Source organism: Sus scrofa, chromosome 2 (assembly GCF_000003025.6).
Source record: "Sus scrofa isolate TJ Tabasco breed Duroc chromosome 2, Sscrofa11.1, whole genome shotgun sequence".
In the NCBI taxonomy this organism is placed as follows: Eukaryota; Metazoa; Chordata; class Mammalia; order Artiodactyla; family Suidae; genus Sus; species Sus scrofa.
In genome coordinates this window covers 115,018,266-115,039,035 of record NC_010444.4, presented here as the reverse complement: position 1 = coordinate 115,039,035, position 20,770 = coordinate 115,018,266, and the positions used below count along the sequence as shown (strand labels likewise).

The window sequence follows — 20,770 nt, the reverse complement described above, 5'->3', positions numbered from 1 at the left end:
TAAATTCTGAAGTGCACAGTAAGTGTACACTGTCAACTATAGACATAATTTTGTAGAGTGGATCTCTAGAACTTATTTGACTGAAAAAATAAAATTTATATCCAGTGAAGAATTATTCCCCATTTCCCCTCCTTTCAGCACTTGGCAAGAACAATTCTACATTGTTTCTACAAGTTTGACTATTATAGATATCTCTTATAAGTGGAATCATGCAGAGTTTGTCCTAAATCTAATGTCCTCCACATTCATCCATGTTGTCACATAGAGCAGGATTTCCTCTTTTTTGTAAGGCTGAATAATACAGAATTGTATCTTCATACTACATTTTCTCTATCAGTTTATCCATCAACAGATATTTAGACTGTTTCTATATCTTGACTACTGCAAATAATTTTGCAAAAAAAAAAATCATGGTCTGTTGATACTACTTTGAGATCCTAATTTCAATATATGCTCAGAAGTAGGATTGATAGATCATACTGTAGTCCTATTTTTGGTTTTTTGAAGAACTTCCATTCAGTTTTCCACTGTGGCAGCACCCCTTTACATTCCCATCAATAGTATACAAGGGTTCAAATTTCTTTACATCCTCACCAACACTGGTTGGCTTTTCATTTTTCAGTAATAGTTATCCTAATATGCTAACTGTGAGGTGACACCTCATTGTTTTGATATATGTTTTCCTGATGACCAATGATGTTGAGCATCTTATATAACTATTGGCCGTGTATAGGTATTCTTGGGAGAAATGTCTAAGTCCTTTTTCCATTTTCGAATCAGATTACTTATTTTTTAGTTTTTGAGTTGTAGGACTTCCTTATGCATTTTAGGTATTAGCCCTTTATCAGATATATGGTTGACAAATATTTTCTCCCACTTCGCAAGCTGTCTTTCATTCTGTTCACTATTTCCTTTGCTATGCAGAAGCATTTCAGCTTGAGATAATCCTGCTTGTCTATTTTTGCACTTGATGCTCGAACTTTTAGTGTTAAATCCAAGAAATAATTGATGTAATGAAGTTTTCCCCTATGTTTTCTGCTGGGAATTTACAGTTTAAGTTCTTACTTTTAAGCCTTTAATCCATTTTCACTTAGATTTTTATGTATAGTGTAAGATAGGTATCCAATTTATTCTCATGTGAATATTCAGTTTCCCAAGACTAATTTTTGAAGAGACATTCCTTTCCCCATAATATATTCTTGGCAACATTACTGAAGATCAATTGACTGTATATGCATGAGTTTATTTCTGTACTCTCTATTCTGCTCCATTAGTCTACATGTTTGTTTTTAATGCCTCGACCTCTGATCTTTCTCAAGATTGCTTTAGTTATTTGGGGGTTGTGTTTCCATATAAGTTATAAAATTATTTTTTTCTATTCATGTAAAAAAATGCCGTTGGAATTTTGATAGAGATTGCATTGAAGCTCTAGATTACTTTGGGTAGCATGAACATTTTAACAATATGAAATCGTTCCAACTATGAACATAGGCTGTCTTTCCACTTCTTTGTGTCCTAATTTTTTTCATCAATATTTTGTGATCTTCAATGTACAGATCTCACCCCTTGGTTAATTTTATTCCTTAGTATTTTATTCTTTTTGGTGCTAAGACAATCTACAGATTCAATGCAATCCCTATCAAATTACCAATGTTATTTTCTGCATACTGGAACAAGAAATTTTAAAGTTTGTATGTAAACACACACCAAAAAAAACCAAATAGCCAAAACAATCTTGAGAAAGAATGGAACTGGAGGAATCACACTTCTTGTTTTCAGACTATACTACACAGCTGCAATAATCAAAACAGTATGGTACTGGCACAAAAAAACATACACAAGGAGGAGTTCCCTTGTGGCATACTGGGTTAAGGATTCAGCATTATCACTGCAGAAGCTGGGGCCACTGCTTTGGCATGGGTTAGATCCTTGGCACAGGAACTTCTACATGTCATGGCCAAAACAAAAAAACAAAACCAAAAAAACCTGACACGTAGATCAATGGAACAGGATAAAAAATCCAGAAACAAATCCAAACACTTACAGTCAATTAAGCTACAACAAACGAGGCAAGAATATACAATGGAGAAAAGACAATTTCTTCAATAACTGGTCCTGGGAAAAATGGACAGCTACATGTAAAAGAATGAAATAGAACATACTCTAACATCATATACAAAAATAAACTCAAAATGGATTAAAGACCTAAATGGAAGACCAGAAATCATAAAACTCCTAGAGGAAAACAGGCAGGACACTCTTTGACATAAATTGTAGCAATAATTTGGGGGTGGGAATCCATCTCTTAGAGTAGTGGAAACAAAAAGAAAAATAAATAAATGGAACATAATTAAAGGTAAAAACTTTCTCACAGCAAAGGAAATCATAAATAGAATGAAAAGACAACCTGCAGACTGGAAGAAAATATTTGAAAATGAAGCGACTAACAAGAGATTACTATACAAAATATATAAACAACTCATACTGCTCAGTATAAAAAAAAAAAACCCAATCAAAAAATTGGTGGAAGATCTGAATACACATTTCTCCAAAGATATACAGATGGCCAAAAGGCACATGAAAACATGCTCAGCATCACTAAGTATTAGAGAAATGCAAATCAAAACTATAATACACTATCACCTTACAACAGTTAGAAATGACCATCATCAAAAAGTCTACAAATAATAATGCTAGAGAGGATGCGGAGAAAAAGAACCTTCCTACATTGTTGATAGGAATGTAAATTGGTGCAGCCACTATGGAGAACAGTATGGAAGTTCCTTTAAAACCTAAAAATATGTTTACCATATGATCAGCAATCCCATTCCTGGCTGTATACCCAGATAAAACTATTTATAATAGCCAAGATAGGAAGCAACCTAAATGTCCACTGACAGATAAATGAATACAAAATATGTAGTGTGTGTGTGTGTGTGTGCCATAAAAAAGAATAAAACAATGCCATTTGCAGTAACAAGGATGGACCTAGTGATTATCATACAGAATGAAGTCAATCAGAAGAGAAAGAAAATATCATCGCACATGTGGAATCTAAAAAAGTAATACAAATGAACTTATCTACACAACAGAAGTAGACTCACAGACATAGAAAACAAACTTATGGTTACCAAAGGAGCAAGAGTAGAGGAGGAAACAGTTGGAATTTGGAATTAACAAATATATACTACTATACTTGAATAAATAAACAACAGATACACACTACTATATTTGAATAAATAAAAAAATGTATAGTAGAGGGAACTGCAGTAACTTAGAATGGAACAGAACCTGAGGAAAAAAATCACTATGTTCTGACACATTCAATCTCACTTTAGGGGATTCACCTTAAGAAGTGATTGTAAATGCCTTTGATAAAATTTATAAGCAGGTGGTGATTTTGCCAAAATCCTCCTTTTTTTTAACTTTCCAAAAACAGAAGTTATTTTTATTATTTATTTTTTAAGTTTATATAATGATTTTCAAAAGTCTCCTTAATTAAAAATTTATAAAAGACCAAATTTTCTTGAGATCTTACTTCTGTGCCTTTCACCTCTTCACTGACTCTCATTCCCTTCTCTCAATTTCTCAGCATCCTGAATTTCTTATCCCTTGGCAGTCTCCCTCCCCTTACTAAGGCATGAGCCATAGACTGGAAGAGGTATTAGGCCAAGAAAAAAACAGACCTATCCAGCTTCTCTGAAACTACACTCAATCCTCTAATCCCACAACAGCTACTCTTCCTACTTATCTCGAAGTCTTGCTCATACTGGGCCTTGCCAGGCTCACGCCTGTCATACAGAAAGAAAAGAAATCATTGATGGAAAACAAGGGATTTCAAAATTATTTCCAAGAAACAAGGAATAAAGTAGACCAGGGCAATCATTTATACACACATGAAAACATCCCTGGACCTAACTGCAACCCAGAGCACGAAAACCGTGCCCATTGGCATCTTATCTAATTGCCTCATGCATACCTGCAGACCATCACTTACAAAATTACTTTTATGATTGAGTATATATGTGCTGCCTTTGGCATTTTTTTTGTCCCTACAAAGATTTGAGAAGACCGTAATGTAAGATGTAATCTAAGGTTGGACTTAGGGTTTTAACAAAAAGGAACAGGGCCAGTGCTTTATGGCAATTCAAGGAAAAGTAAAAATTTATTTTTTATAGCTGAAGGGTAACATTCACTATGGGGATGTACTGGTAGAAGTGGGAGTGGTGACTATGATTTCACTACACAGACCCACACCCACACCTAGTATTTGCAAGATGCAGGGCAACACTAAAGACAGAGTCCCCCAGCTTACAGGACACCCACACCCCATTCTCACTTCCACTCATAACCACATGGTAATGGAACTCCCAAGCATACCTGGGACATGCAACCCAGAAAACCAAGCCCCATTCATGTACCCCTAAAACAACTGCCCCTTGTCCTCAGACTCAGAGAAGCCTTGTAAAAAGGCACACAAAATCATTGGAAGTGGATTTGGGGCCAAGTGATACCAGGTTATGGGTACCTAGAATGTATACCATAAGGGGAGAGTGGGTTTTAAGTGAACACGTCCCCTTGGTCCCCAGTGCACTCTTCTACCTGTGGGGAGTGAAGTAATCAGAAGACTAGAAGGGGGTTCCACTAAAGCACCGAGCACGAGGCAAGAATAACAACAGTCGAGGTCTACAATGGTCTTGGATCCATTACACATTAATTCATTCTGAGTGTGGAAGAAAAGGAACTAAAATGTCCCCACGCTTGTCATTATAATCCATAGCTATTAATTGATTTCCTTTACTTCATTCTCTTGGTGATGACAATACATTTGCAAGTTCTTCAATATGGTAAGAGATATCCTAATTGGGCTTTGAAGGTTTTGTTAGATTTGAAGTTTTTGTTAGATTTCCTCACATTTGAAAATAAGATGATTATCATTCTACCTATAAATAACAGGCCAAGCTAATGACAGAAGAGAAGGAATCATTGCCCTTAGCTCCTATACCAGAAAGACAACAGTAGGAGGGGCAGGTAGGAGAGTCCATTCTCATTACCATTTTTTAGTTATAAATAAATGTCTATACTGAGAAGATTACTCTTATGTGGAAATCATGGCCACCTGTTTTTCTGGGCCCTGAGGGCCCCATATACTTCATAGCACAGTCAGTGAAAACACTGATACTCACATCCAGAAAATACGTTGAGAAAGACTGAATGCCATCCTGTTGATATAGCAGTGTATTCCATTACCCCCAATAAATGTGCTAAATTGTTGGGCTGGGAAGGCTGCCAGTTCCCAGATAGCTTGGACGTGTGTGATGCTTCCTGGGCCACAAATTTCTCCTGCCTCTGTTATAGTTTTCTCTCACAAGTAGAGCTATGGCATGATATAGATTTAAATAAGCATAGTTCTTTGTGCATTGATGAGCCACTGACACACTGGAAACAGATGATGGTTAGACTGAACCAATGAGCCAGACAGTCTTTCTCTTGATAACCAGTCTCTTATTTTATTTCTTAATAACAATCCATAATGCCTAATCATTTTTTTTAATATTACCAGCCATAACTACTCTATCCTTGAACCTAATGGAGTTCTGGAGACAAAGCCCTTTCTAGTGGCTAGCATAAGCCTCCTTGACTTTAATTCACCATGTAGCATTGCATTTAAAGTTTAAACTTGTTGCTGGGTTTCCAAGTACCATTCTGTTTCCACTCTCAGAACATGCAGCTATAGTCAGATTTGCACAGCAGTCACCCATTTGCTGCAGGGGCTTGTGAAAAGTAATCAAGGGGTAATGTTGTGTGTCGGCACTGTGAGGTCCCTGGAGCAAGGTGCTATATAAATACAAGGTATTAGGATATTTTGACCTGTGGGGGTAGTGGTGCTTTGATACAGCCCTGATACATTGCACTGTGACAGGTCTCTGCATGAAAGGCTAAGACAATCAGCCGCTGAATTTATCTTGCTGCGTAAACCTCAGTGGGAAGCAGTCTCACCTGAATTGCAAGCCAGTGTCCATAGAGGCCATGATTATTTCCATCCCTTATTTAACTTCCTTTTGCACAACTGAAAATATGTAGCTCCAACTGCCTCTCTTTATTAAACAGATCCTGATAAGCTTTAAATGATCCATCAACCCTTGTCTGTGTTTTTATGAATAAATGAACATTTAGGAAGAAGAAACAATTGCAGTCAGGTTCTTCTACAGGAGTTGTGGTCATGGCGCAGCAGAAATAAATCCAACTAGGAACCATGAGGTTGCAGGTTTGATCCCTGGCCTCGCTCAGTGGGTTAAGGATCTGGCATTGCCATGAGCTGTGGTGTAGGTTGCAGACATGGTTCGGATCTGGCATGGCTGTGGCTGTGGCGTAAGCTGGCAGCTGTAGCTCTGATTAGACCCCTATCCTTGGAAGCTCCATGTGCCGTGAGTACAGCCCTAAAAAGAAAAAAAAAAAATTCTTCTACATATTAGATCTTATTAGTGCAAAAGATGATTCTTGATGGTTCACCTTAAATACTGGGACACTAAGAGCTCTCCTTAGGAATAGAATCTGTAATACAAACAGAAGCATTTAAGTGATCTAGCTGAGCATCACATTCCTCACCTACATAAGAGCTAGATGGTAAGTATCTAGGTGTAACTCTGGGTAATATTTAATCTGTAATAACAGAAACACTGCAATATTTTCTATAAATGAAAATTCAGATGATTGTGGCTTACAATAGAGTCATTTTTATTTATTCATCTTAAAGCCTTGTGAATTTTTAAAGGATGAAAATCCTGGTTTATTTATGTTTTCAGAAAATGCAATAGGATAGGCTTTTAATACATGTTGACTAACAGCAACAGAAACAGCTTTAGCGCCCATTGCAGTCTTCAACTACTTCAGCAAATAAAAAGAGAATAAGTGAATGCTTTACCCAGGATTCCATAATTACCCATTGTAGAGTCGGCATTGGGATCAGAATTATGATAAATCTATCAGACCATGGGAAGGAAAAGAACAAGATCTATAGCAAGATTTGTATTGCACCCCTCTTGTACTATTTCTGCCTCTCGTCCACGGGTGTACAAGCACACATGGGCGCATATTCCATCTAGAGACTACAATGCAAGTCTGACCTTAACCAGAACTTTAGGAAACATGAGTTATGCATTCAGCAGTTTGCAGAGTTATAAGCTACTCTAATTCAAAAGTCAATGTGAACATGTGAACCCAGAGAATTATCATTCTACATCAATAACAAGAGAGTCCACTTTTCAAGAAGAGGTAGAAATATGGGCATTAATATGGATAGAGAACTTCCGGGAAAGCATTTTGGAAGCATGCCATGAAGGTTTGTTTAGCAATAGTATGTCAAGACCCTATAATAACCCCCATAAAACGTGCCCTTTCAAAAGTCCCCTTGAATTAAAATGTTAGCTCCTACCAGATAGCAAGGCTTTAAGCTGAAGTCTAATTACCTACACCTTATTTTACATGAATGAATTTCATAATAAATGACTCCAACAGCAGAAATAACATGACCAAATAGCTCATTTCCCAGAATGCTGTCCTGACTAAAAGTTCAATGTTCCTTCTTTAATCAGAAGCCTGACCCACCAGATAAATGTGTTAGCTTTTCAACATGACCCTCCATTGATTAAATTTTGCCCAAACTCAGGGAATTAAACAGAAAGGAAAGGAAGAATAAGATTGGTTTTACTTTGTCTTCTGTTAAAGTATCTTAACTGTCTGATTACTTTGAATAAAAATTTACATATTATAGTTTAGGCTTTATCTGAAATACAGAAAGTTTATTTGTAGTCAAAATGGATTTTAGTTCTTGGGTTGCCAATGGCTTACACATATCAGATAAGTAATCATTTGCTGTGTGCAGTTTATCAGATAATGATTGCTAAGTAAGGTAACATTGGTAAAATAGAACTGTTTGAGAATTTAACCAAAGACATTTTAATCATTAAACATAGGAGTTACACATTAGATTCTAAAAGAGTTGCATATGCCAAGGATGACCAGTGGGAGAAATAAATACATATTTTTAAACCATTAAGAGAATGGATATGTGTATATATATGACTGAATCACTTTGTTGTACAGCAGAAATTATATCACAAACTTGTAAATCAACCATATTTATATTTCAATAAAACTTTAAAAAGTAAAATATACCAGCAAATCAGCCTAATTTCAAATGTCGAATATGCTAGAGTTTTACATTTTTTTCGCAAGTAAAATACTGCCTAAAATTGAAAAAATTGGTGATGCAACATAAATAAATAAAAGTTTAAGGGGAGTTTCCGTCGTGGCTCAGTGGTTAACGAATCTGACTAGGAATCATGAGGTTGCGAGTCTGATCCCTGGCCTAACTCAGTGGGTTAAGGATCCGGCGTTGCCATGAGCTGTGGTGTAGGTCACAGATGCAGCTTGGATCCTGTGTTGCTTCGGTTATAGTGTAGGCCAGTGGCTACAGCTCCAATTAGACCCCTAGCCTGGGAACCTCTGTATGCCACAGGTGTGGCCCTAGAGAAAGTCAAAAAGACAAAAAATAAAAAATAAAAAATAAATAAATAAAGGCTTAAGTTCAGAAAACAAAAAAAAAAAAAACAAAAAGAACCATAGAAACAGCCATCAATTTTAAAGATAAAGTAAGTGAGCCATATAAAGATTAAGTGGCTTTTTTCAGATTCATATCATGTTAATAATCTAGGCAGGACTAGGATCTAGGTTTCTAGGCAATACACTAGGACAAGGCGTTTATCCACAGAATGTACATTCAATAAATATTCTTTTAATGAATGAATGACACAATGCCTTTCAAATAAAACCTTGCCCTACCATTAGGGATTTACTTTTTAGTCTAGTAATAGGCAGAAATTACCACCTATTCTAAAGATGACAGATGGATGGATGGATAGATGGATGACATCTAAATAATGAAGTTCAGAGAAAAAGAGAGTAAATGAAACGATTCCCCAATCCCTAATGTAATGTGAAATAACATTTTTCACATTTTTTGCTATCTCTTTGAATACTTCTGGGTGTTCAGAAGCAAATACTCTGGTACTGTGGGTTAAAATAATTTATGGATGGTGTTTAGATAAACACCTATGTAAAGTATATCCATTATCCAATCCTGTTTCCTTGTTGATAGTGAGGGGTTTGTTTTGTTTTGTTTTTTGGTCTTGTTTTTCAGCCACACCCACAGCATGTGAAACTTCCCAGGCCAGTGATCCCAACCACTGCAGTGACAATGCCAGATCCTTAACCTGCTGCACCAGAAGGGAACTCCAACAATGAGTTTAAAGGGAAAAATTCTTTGTGGATCTCCTCACTTCTTTATGAAAACTCCAAAGAGCATTCTTACCATGGTCACTTCAAGGAAGAAAATATACATCAAGGAAGGAGAGTAAGAGGCATGGATAAGAGATTCAGGCTTTTCACACATTCAGATCACTTTATGAATAAAGAATAAGAAGAGAGGCCATCTAGCTCAGGGCTTTTCAACCCTTCTTTACACATTCCTTCCTTCTTCCCATTCTTCCTTTCTTCTTTCTTTACTGCTCTTCTTTTTTTTAAGCAGTGGAGCACAGTTTAAAAGCACACTGAAATTATAACTATTAATCCCGAAACCAACTACCCATTGAGTCAGTGACATTTCATATCATTAGAGGAGGGCAGATGCTGCCCGTTACAAAGAAGTCAATTCTTATATTTAGCATTTTGAAATTCATGGCAGAGTTAATAGCTTAAAAGATAGTTTTTCTATTTCAAGAGTAAGGATTTTAAAAGAATAAAGCATTTACTGGAATGACAGTTTTGATAAAAATAAGAGCATTAATTTCATACTATCTACAGTAAGGCTAGAAAAAATGCCAGATTATGTAGAAGACATTTTCCACCCTTAAGAAGAGATAAATTTCAACCAGCTCAGAGGAAGAAAGGATAGTCAAGGGGAAAAGCAGGAGAGTGAGTTGCTGGTGAGTCTGCAAAGGAAATCTAGATAGGATTGGGGGTTCTTAGAGCCAGAGAGAAATGTACCCCCTTCTCAGACCCTCATGAGGGGTGGCAGAGAATCTTACAGAGAACTTCCCTCCCCAGCATGGGTTCTACAACTGTGAATAGAAATTCTAGCACGTCAGGCGTGAGTAGAGAGGGTCTGAGAGAGCTCTCCCCTGTGGTTCCAATAGCCCCGAGAGTTTAGGGATCAAATGTGAAAATTTCCAGTGACTCCCAAATGGGAACACAAGTGGCTGAGGTAGTGAACCAGATGTATGATTACACTTGAGATTAGAACATGCTGATGTGGATGTGGTGAGGCCCAGGTGGTTATGGTAGGCCAAAGACAAGTGCAACAAAGATAAAATTGATGACTAGAGTTGAAAACTGATGTCCACACAAAAACTTCCATGCAGATATATATGGCAGCTTTATTCATAATTGCCACCACTTGGAAGTAATCAAGATATCCTTCAGTGATTGAGTAGATAAACTGTAGCACATCCAGTCAATGGAATATTATTCAGTACTAAAAAAAAAAACGAGCAATCAAGTCATGAAAAAAACATAGAATCATCTTAACTGCATATTACTAAGTGAAAGAAGCCCATGTGAAAAGGTTGCATACTATATTTACCCGACTTATATGACATTCTGGAGAGACAATGAAAAGATCCATGCTTGCCAGAGGCTGGGGTGGGGCAGGGAAGGATGAATAGATGGAGCACAGAGGATTTTGAGGGCAGTGAAAATACTCTGTATAATGCTATAATAATGGATACATGTCACTATGCATTTATTCAAACCCCCAAAATACACAACACCAAGAGTGAGCCCTAAGGTAAACTACAGACATTGGGTAATTACGTTTTGTCAACATAGGTTTACAAATTGTAATAAATGTTCCACCTGAAGGGGGATGTTGATAATAGCAGAGGCTATCCGTGTATAAGCACAGGAGGTGTAGGGAAATCTCTGTACCTTCCCCTTGGTTTTGCTACAAATGACTCTAAGCAAATTAAATCTTGAAATGCTGCCATTTGCAGCAACATGGATGGACCTAGAGATTATGCTTAGTGAAATAAATCAGATAGAGAAAGACAAATGCTGTATGTTATCACTTGCATGGGGCATTTTCAAAATCATGCAAATGAAAGTATATGCAAAACAGAAACAGTCAACAAGAGATACTGAAAACAAACTTGTAGTTACCAAAGGGGAGAGGGACAAAGTAAGAGTATGGGATGAAAAGACACAAACTACTATATGTAAAATAGATAAGCAACAAGAATATACTATATATCTCAGGGAATTATACTCCTTGTCTTGTTGCAATGGAATGTAATCTGCAAAAATACTGAATCACTATGCTGTACACCTGAAACTAACACAATATTGTAAGTCAGTCATATTTTAATTTTTAAATAGCCCCGATGGCTGAAGACTGGCAAAGAGGGGTACATAACTGCAGACACGAATGTAGGATCAAAGGTGGCAGTGAACTAAACATTCACTTCCTCTCAATGCCAGGATGGTTTTCAAGCCCCAGAGGTAGATTCAGAACTCAAGGCAAGAAAAGAAAGGAGCAGAATCTTGAAATACCTTAGTGCAAACTCTGAATCAAATGAGAACCAGAGTGGGGGAATTAACATATAACTTCAGCTCAATTACAGAAAATAAAATCAAAGTTGGCACATTTGTTTAGTGCCTATCAAATATATGTCTGCCGCTTTCAGGAAATTAAAATAGTTGTACTTTGGTGTTAGTGGGTTAGAGGCAGGAGCCCCATCAGCTCAGGCTTACTCACATCTCCCATGGCAGGGTTTCTCAACCTGAGTGCTATCGGCCTTTAGGGCCACATAATTCTATCAAGAGAGCTATCTCATGCACCGCTGAATGTTTAGCAACATGCGTGGCTTCTGCCAGTAGCAAACACATTCCTCAGACATGACCAAAATATCCTCTGGGAAGAGAGGAGGAAAATGCCCTTGGTTGATAACCACTGTTCTGGAATATCCCCAGCCAACACTGAGAAAGAATCCACACTGAAGCAGCTAATGGACAATACATGATACCCACTTTCTCATTCACAGTGTGGAGCCAAAGCCAAGGTAAGTACATTGACTCTCATTCTGCCTCAATATAAATTAAGGAGACAGTCAGGATTATAACTCAGATGTCCTGACATTAAGTTCTATGCTTTACCCTCCTAAATTTGAAACATCTCAGAAAGCTAGCAGAGAATGTTCACATAGTACCCGCTTATATTTATGCACTGAATGAATGGTGGGATTAGAACTTTAGACCTTGCCATGTCACTAGACATTTCAGGACCAATGAAGAACAATGATCCAAGCCTTCCATCAAAGAAGCAAAGACACTTCTAGAGCTCATGCTTTACCATTCAGTACTGATTCTAACACTCATCTGCCTATCTGTGAATCTAAAGTCAATGTAGAAAAATATCACTGGTCAGTTTGTGACTCAATGCTGATTTTGTGCTGTTATTTCAAAGCTTTGAAGATGCTAAATGTGGAGCGGCATTTAGACTTCCCAGGGCTCATGTATGACGGAGCTGTTGACAGCCATGTGCTCCCTGGCTAGGTCCAATCTCCTTTATGCAATACAAAGCTCCCCTAAAACTCATTATCTGAACAGCACAGGCTTTACTCAAATGTACTCATGTACTGTTACTGCTGGTGTATTGTCATGTTTACCCTATAAAAGCATAGGTGGCTCTAAAATTGCTAACAGAATTTTTCTCCTTCTTTTATGTTTTATATGATGTCTACCTAGCACAGTATTAGGCACAAAGTAGCAGATGCTCAGATTTGAAAACTGCTAATCACAGTTTTATAGAAATGCCTTTAATTTGTTCAGAAACTAGGTGCCCTAAGGTCCATAGTCTGTCTGTTACAGATAGGCCAAAAGCTGTGATTCTATCTCCTATCCTTATTTATTAATGTGTAGCTGGATGGCACATTATCTGACATCAGAAGCCAGTGGCAGCGTTCCAATCTGTGTTTCTAATAGAGATAAATGTTGAGCAGAGGTGGCAAACTGGCTGACAGCCCACCAAAGACAGCCCTGGGGTAAGTTCTACTTGGCTGTTTATTAAAGGCTACACAGCTAGGCACTGGTCGTGCTCAGTCAATACAAGCATCTTGGCACTAAGCCCACTTCATCAGTTACTTAACTTCTCTGCCTGTTTCTTTATACCAAAAAAATGGAAATAATAGAAGTTCCTACTAATGAGGTCATTATGAAAATTAAATTAATACATGTAAAGTTCTGGAACACATGTAGTGTGGCACAAATTAACTTCTCCATAAATATTAACTATCATCATCATCATCACCCCTACAAAGGCTACTAGAAGGGATTATACCACCAAACACTTGCCTATCAGCCCTTCCAATGACTAGAGTCCCTGAAACTATTTACCAACCAAATAACCAAACTCAGAGGCTTAAAGCATAAATCAATTAAAATGCTCAACCCTTACATAGGAAGATTGTCATAGAGCTATTCATCAATCAGAATATTTAAACATTACATTTTAGTATTAAATGATATAAAAAGCCTTTATTCTTCCTAAGTCTTTTTCTTAGCTCCAATCAAGTCTTGGAGGTTTCAGGAGACATATTTTCATTACAAAATACCTGAAACTAACCCAGGCCTCAGCCACTCCTGGTGCCCCAGAGTTAACTCTGAAAGGCAGAAAACAGTATGATTTTCTTATGTATTGTTTGAAAGAGGTCATGGATACCCAGAAACAAGACTGCAGCCATTAAAAAATTATTAAAATATGTGTATTCTCAGCCAGGCTTCCTTCTCTTCTGCTAAAGAAAGTTCTGGCTTTGCCCATGTGGTTTCTCTCATTCCTCTGCCCTCTAAACACAACAGCAAGGATGGCTCCTGCAGAATTCCAGCAATAGCTAAGAAGCAGAACAGGAAAAAAAAAATATCAAAGCAAAGAGGGTTTTCATCAAAAATAAATATTCTCCTGTTTTGGGAGATGAGCAGATACGAAAACTACCATATATAAAATAGATAAACAACTAGATCCTACTGTGTAGCACTGGGAATTACATTCAATATCCTATATTAAGCCATAATGGAAAAGAATATGAAAAAGAATATATATACACACACACTATATATATATACACAAATGCACACATATATATAAAACTGAATCACTTTGCTCTACACCAGAAATGCAATATTGAACACAACATTGTAAATCAACTATAATTCAACAAAAATGTTTTAAATATACATATTTTTATTTTTTTCAAAAGACTGAAGGGCAATGGAAAAAAAAGGGGTAGGGGGAAGCAGTTTAGAGAAAGAAAGGAAAACCTGGTGGCTCATGTGTGCTAGCTGTTGGGGTATGATTCAGTGATGAAGAGGCTTGGGGTAAGAGCAGCCACTCCTGCAGAGAATGACAAACTTTGGGGAAGATTTCCAATGTGTTTATGTCCCTAATACCTCTCCCCCTTCCACTTGCCATCTGATGTTTTCCTCGACAAGAAACTAAACTTGGAAATGTTTTCCTATGTGGATTTCTCTCAGACCACTGTCTTTATATCAGTACCTAGCAAAGACCTAGGCCACGTAAGACTTTTCATGACAGATTACACAAAATATCCATCAGTGAGGAGGGAGGACTCACATTTGAATTGTACAAATATCCGGCAGTACTTAATCAGATTTCAAAGAAGGTGGCATTGTGACTGATTCATAAATGGTAGAGGATGATTCATTTGGAAATGGTTGCTCGGTTGCTGCATTAGAGTTGCTGACGAAGCACAGTGGGAATTCTTGGAACCACTAGAGAAGGACTGACATGGATTCAACTAAAACCCTGGAGGGAAGCGGCAGAGAATTCCCTGTGCCTTACGTTCCATTTGTGCTTCCACAGGAGGCGGTGGCAACAGCAACTTTATTAGCAGATACAGCCAGTGCAGCTCTGCGGGCTAGAGCCCAGCTGCTTTCTCCCTTCTCTGAAGTGCAATACAAATTAATTTGCCAAAACATCCAAGAGTCATCTTTGTACTAAATGAGGCATGATTAAAAAAACACACACTGGCTATGTTTGTCCTGGCCACGTTCATTATCATGATTTGCTAAACATTTATGAGCCCACCACTATTTTTGGGTGGCAGCAGCTCAGTAAAAGCCAACAGGACCCTGGAAACACACCATGCTGCTGCTTCTGGAAGGCAGAGCTTGCTTCAGATTTATTTGTTGCCATTTTCCAGCAAAATATTTCAAAGCAATCTAAAAGTTTGGGAGAGCAGGCTTCCCTAATAACCCTATCAATCCTAAACCCCACGGCGTGCCAGGGTCTCAAGTGATCTTAAAAATAATAATGATAGTACTGAAGAGCAGCAGCCAAATATCAGCCAATACAAAAAATTCTGAACAGTTAGGAAAAGAGAGAGAGAGACTATGAGACTATACATAGAGATTAGTCACAGTTTATAAAACATTGATGACTTTTGGTTACTGTGCCTTACTCCTGAAAATCGAAGAAATTCATGCATAACCTATATAGTAGGATGTCTTTAGAGTAAATGAAAGCATCTGAATAATACAGTTTCATTCGACTTTGAGACTCCTTTCATCTTACATAACTACCAGGCAAAGCATTGTTGCTCATATCGCTTTGGTTGATTAAGTTGTAAAGTGAGGCTTGTCCAGGCCCTGTGTGTCCCTTGAAAATTCTTGGGAGGGGCTTCCCCACATCTCTTCCAGTCCCCATAAGGCTGAAGTCTGCAGAGGATCAGACATTGCCCAAGCATCTCCTCCTGCTCTAGGCATCTCAGGCTCCTATTTTCAGGACAACTGCAGTGCCCTTGTTTTCTTGACTACATCCTTGCTTGCTTTGTGAGAGGAAAAGCGGTAGCTAGCTTTTACTCGGGAGGCCACAGAACTCTCCACTGTAATTAAAAAGTACAATATCAAAGTTAGCTCTGCCTCTAGCAAGACAGAGGCTGTGTTAGTCAAAGGTCTTTGTCTCCTTCCTGACAGATCATCAAATTCCATTTTAAAAAAAAAAATGCAAATAAGAAAAACCCCTACAAGGCAGAAAAAGAATACACTGAAGAAAAGTCAATAAAACAATTTGCTCTTCAAGGGAGCAGCAGAGGTAATTTCCACTTTGATCTTCCATATCTGCATTCTGGTTTGTACCTGATTTATTCAATTTCAGAGAAGGAATCTCCACATTCAACTTTTTGATTAAAACCTGTTTTGTTTGTTGATGGCAAAAGCTTTTAATTATCCTCACGAAGAATGACCTCACTGTATTCAAAAAAAGAAGTTGTTTCCAAGCCCTGGGACAGGAAGAGTATAAGGATGTATTAATTCATAAGGATGATATGAAATCCTTATAAATTACTTGAACCTGTGACTCAGGGAGTACTAGAAGTCAAAATGAAAACTGCACAGAAGTCAAAATGCATGGCTTTATGCAAAGTTACAGAATCCTGAGCATTTTCTTTGCCAAGTAGACAGCTCTAAAGTTACAGACTTTTATAATTAAATTCAACTTGCAATTTATAAAAGAGAAAACTGAGGCCCACACACATTCATTACCCAAGATTATCCCATTACCCAAAATTTACCTGCTTAGTGGTGGTAGCCAGTTTTGTCTCCTAATCCCAGCCATTCACTCATTCACCATGAGACGGCAATAGAGAGCTCTCTTTAAAAGCACATGCTGAGGCAGTGGGCAAAATGCCAAAACATCAGGATGATGTGGTCTAGTGATTTAAAAATGAAATCAATCATCTGTATGTTTAAGTGGCAGAATGCCAAATAACCAAACGACTAAATATTTAAACCTGGGCTGTCACCTAAGTCTTTGTAAACTGCTAGGGTGGTTTTAAATGAACTGCAGTTTGCATGTATTAAGGTTGGGTTCCTCTTGCCCTTTAGGGATTCTTCCTTCTCAATAGTTCAAAAGACTCTGTGTCTCCAAAAAGTGAAAAATCAATGCCTTTTCCCTGACTGCTAACAAGACTAAGTTAATTACGAACATCTTAGTAGTTGAAACTAGGAAAACACAATGACGTGTTTGGGGATTTCTTGAGGAAGCAGGACTTCGCTGACTTGCAGTATCATATCCTGCATTGGTGGTTACCTCTAGGTGACTCTACTTCTAAATACATACACATAGTAAAAAGCATGTCGTGTATGCACGGCTGTACCAGAGATGTATCATGCAGAGCAGGTTGGCTGCCAGAGAACTGATGAGAAATTATCATCTCCTCTATAAAATGACCCCCTACACACAAACATGGGTAAACTTGTTAACCATTTGCAGTTGGATCTTAGAGCCCTTATTTCATTTGATCTTAGAAACAATTTTATGCAGTAAAGAGGATACTATGACTATCTCACACCAGAGATGGGGAAACCAAGGCTCTTAGGCCTTAGAAGTTGCACACTTCTAAGTTGCAGACTCTGACCTTGTGATTCATACTCTGGCACCCCTTCATTTGCCCACATCACCACCTCACACTCAACAGTGGAGCAAGTGATAGCCACAAAGTATTTCTCCCAGTGATGTTGCCCACAGTTTCAAGCAAGGGATGAACTGTCTTACCTTGATTTTCAGAGGTTCCCGTGCTGGAACTGCTTAGTCTTCACTTGCATCTGATTGACATGCAGTTGACATAAATGTGCCACATGGGATTCCGGATGCCTCCTCTCTGCTCTCTGTTAGCTGCCCCTGCCATCCCTTTAGAATTCAAAGGTGTGAAGGCAACACACGCAGACAATACATCCCCTTCTTAGTGTCCGTCCCCTTGTCCTATTTACAAAAGAAGGGGGAAGCCATATAAGCAGATATTCTTAAAAGAGCCAGAAATGTGGGACCTAAAGACTATGGAGAAAGGGAGAGTTGATTTGGTACTTTTACAAGGAGGTGAGCTGTTAGTTGGAAAAACAATGTGTATTTAGTATTCATTCAATAAACATGCACTGAGCACATTTTGTGTGCCAGGCATTGGCTGTGCAATAATAAATAGGATGTGGACTCTACCTCTGGGACTTCATAATAGAATGAGAGAGAAAAGCAAATGAAAAATTAATAATTATCCCATTTTAAGTGCTTCAAGAGCAACATCAACTGTTAATAATCATCCAATAGAAATAGAGTATTCGTCCAAATAGAAATGAAAAGTTTCACAAAATTCTAGAATCAATAAGTTTTTCCACTATAAACACTTCTAAAACTGAAATAAGTAATAAATAAAGCAGTTATTTATTTTGGACTTAATCGAGGGTCCTGAAAAAGCACTGAGAGTTAAATCATTTAGAGCTACCACGTTCCTTCTCTAAGTCAAATCTTGGGCTATGCTGTGAATGAAAAAATAATAATAATAATAAATAAATAAATAATTATAGAAGGTGTGTTAAGTACTCTAATAGAGCAAACTAAATAATGCTATAAGAACGGAGAAGAGAATTTAGATAAAACAGGGACATCAAGAGGGATTCCCAGGATATATGACCCCCCCAAACTGAGTTTAAAGGGTAAAAAGGAGTTTATAGTTGTTAGGGACTGAATGTTTATGTTCCCTCAAAATTCATATGTTGAAACCCTAATCCCTAGTGTGCAGATATTAGGAAGTGAGGCTTTCTGGAAGTAATTAGGTTTACTTGAGGTATGAGGGAAGAGCCCCTATAATAGGGGATTAGTGTCCCTATAGGAAGAGGAAGGGAGACCAGAGTTCTTTCCCTCCCTCTCTTCCTCCCTCCCTCTTTTCTTTCTAACTAGACACAAAGAAGAGGTCATGTGAACACAGAGTGAGATGGCTGATGTCTACAAGCCAGGGAGAAAGCTCTTAATGAGAAATGAACCTGTCAGCACCTTGATCTTGGACTGTGCAGCTTCCAGAACTGTGAGAACTAAATGTCTGCTGTTTAAGCCACTCAGTATATGGTATTTTGTTATGACAGCCTGAGCTGACTAAGAAACCATGTTAAAATGAAGAAAAGCAGCCATTTAGAAATAAAAAAAGGAAGTGAAAAAATTACAGATGCTCAAGATAGCATGCCAGGTTTGAGAACTCAAAGAAGGTTGTCATGATTAAAGGGTGGGCATGCATGTGGCTTAGTGCAAGAAGATGATGCTTCAGAAGCAGGAAGCTCAGAAAAGCTTTAAATGCTAAAGTGGGCCCTTGAACTTCATGTTGAAAGCTACTGAAAGATTTCAAACAAAATAGGATTTATTCAGAATTGCAACTTAGCCTACTCTACAGGAGGGCTACAAGATAGGGGTAAGGAAAAAGTGGGAAAGGGAGTATAAATATGCTCTTTACTTTAGAGACTAATCTTTCCTGATTTTATAATCTTGGTCAAGCCACATGATTCAAGTGTGCTGACTGGTCCTCCCCCAGCCGTAGGCATGGACAAGAAATTTCATTCTGGGCCAGTTAGAATACTTTTTCAACAATGCTTAGAACAGGGCTCAACATCCAAGACATGGAAATTTCATTCTGGGCCAGTTAGAATACTTTTTCAACAATGCTTAGAACAGGGCTCAACATCCAAGACATACTTTAAAATATTATTGAATATTATTAGAAATGGCATTGTGGAAGTGATCCATGGAATTCTTGAGGTCCAGGGATTGTAGTTTACGGCACTATAAAAGGAAGGATAGAAGGCTGGTGTCCTCATTCAGTCTTCAGTTTAAGAGGAGGTGCTGGAAGAGGGTTGACAGAAATATAAATACGAGTAAAACACAGTTCTTATCCTTAAATGTCACAACTTTTTAAAATTTAAAAAATGTAAATTTACAAGATCCTGCTGAATAGCATTGAGAACTATGTCTAGATACTCATGTTGCAACAGAAGAAAGGGTGGGGGAAAAACTGTAATTGCAATGTATACATGTAAGGATAACCTGACCCCCTTGCTGTACAGTGGGAAAATAAAAAAAAAAAAAAGAAAAATGTAAATACATAAAATGGTACCAATAAAGGAATATGGTCATCCAGGAAAAAAAAAAAAAGGTGAATTGTACTTGCTGTTGCAGGGATCAAGAAAAGCTATGATAAGGGGATAGTTTTTGAGCTGAGCCTGGGGTGGATGAAATTTTTGGACAGATAGACATAGGGACAAAATCAGTATTCAACTGAGTCAAGGAGGATGAGATTATGGGTCATTAATTTGAATCCCAAAATGGCAAAAGAGAAAGAACTGAACACTAAATTACTTAGGAAAAGGAAACAAGCAGAGGCAATGGGAGACAATGGTAAAGTCACCTGAAGCATTCAAATGGTAAGAATTAGTATCAAATCTGCCAATGGTTCAGAAGGAACTCTAGGAAACAAGAAGCCTTGTATGTGGAGGGAGGGATGAAGAGTTTCTACTTAGAGAGGAAAAGCAGGAGGGAGGAACCAAGTGAAGGATATCTCTCCATCATGTGATGAGGCTCCCACAAGCTACCCACAGAATGGTGGATGAAGGAGCGAATAAGATGGGGAACCTTTGTGCTGGTCACATCAGGATCCGTGTAAGCCTCAGGCTGGAGATAGCAGGAGCAAATTGTTGGCAGAATGTGGATGAGGTCATCAGAGCCTTGGAGAGTGGAGCAAAGACACCTCATCCCACAGGGAGAGTCTGACTTAGAGAAAAAAACAACCATTCATCTTCTTATTTATGCTGGATCCCTCCATCACTCTGGTTGCTCAGTCCACAAATCTTCTTTGCACTAGAAAGCGGTCATGTACTCAGTGAGGTG

General features: G+C 38.0%; 1 long non-coding RNA gene across 4 annotated transcripts in view; it reads right to left on the bottom strand.

Moving 5' to 3' along the window:
* Positions 1–20,770, bottom strand: part of LOC100626591 — a 194,701-nt gene that overhangs the window by 85,810 nt on the left and 88,121 nt on the right. For all 4 annotated transcript variants that reach the window (XR_002341849.1, XR_002341850.1, XR_002341848.1 and 1 more), the window contains 2 exons: positions 17,624–17,830; positions 16,641–16,778 (listed from right to left, as the gene is read on the bottom strand). This is a non-coding gene — a long non-coding RNA (uncharacterized LOC100626591). The remainder of the gene's footprint in view (positions 1–16,640; positions 16,779–17,623; positions 17,831–20,770) is intronic.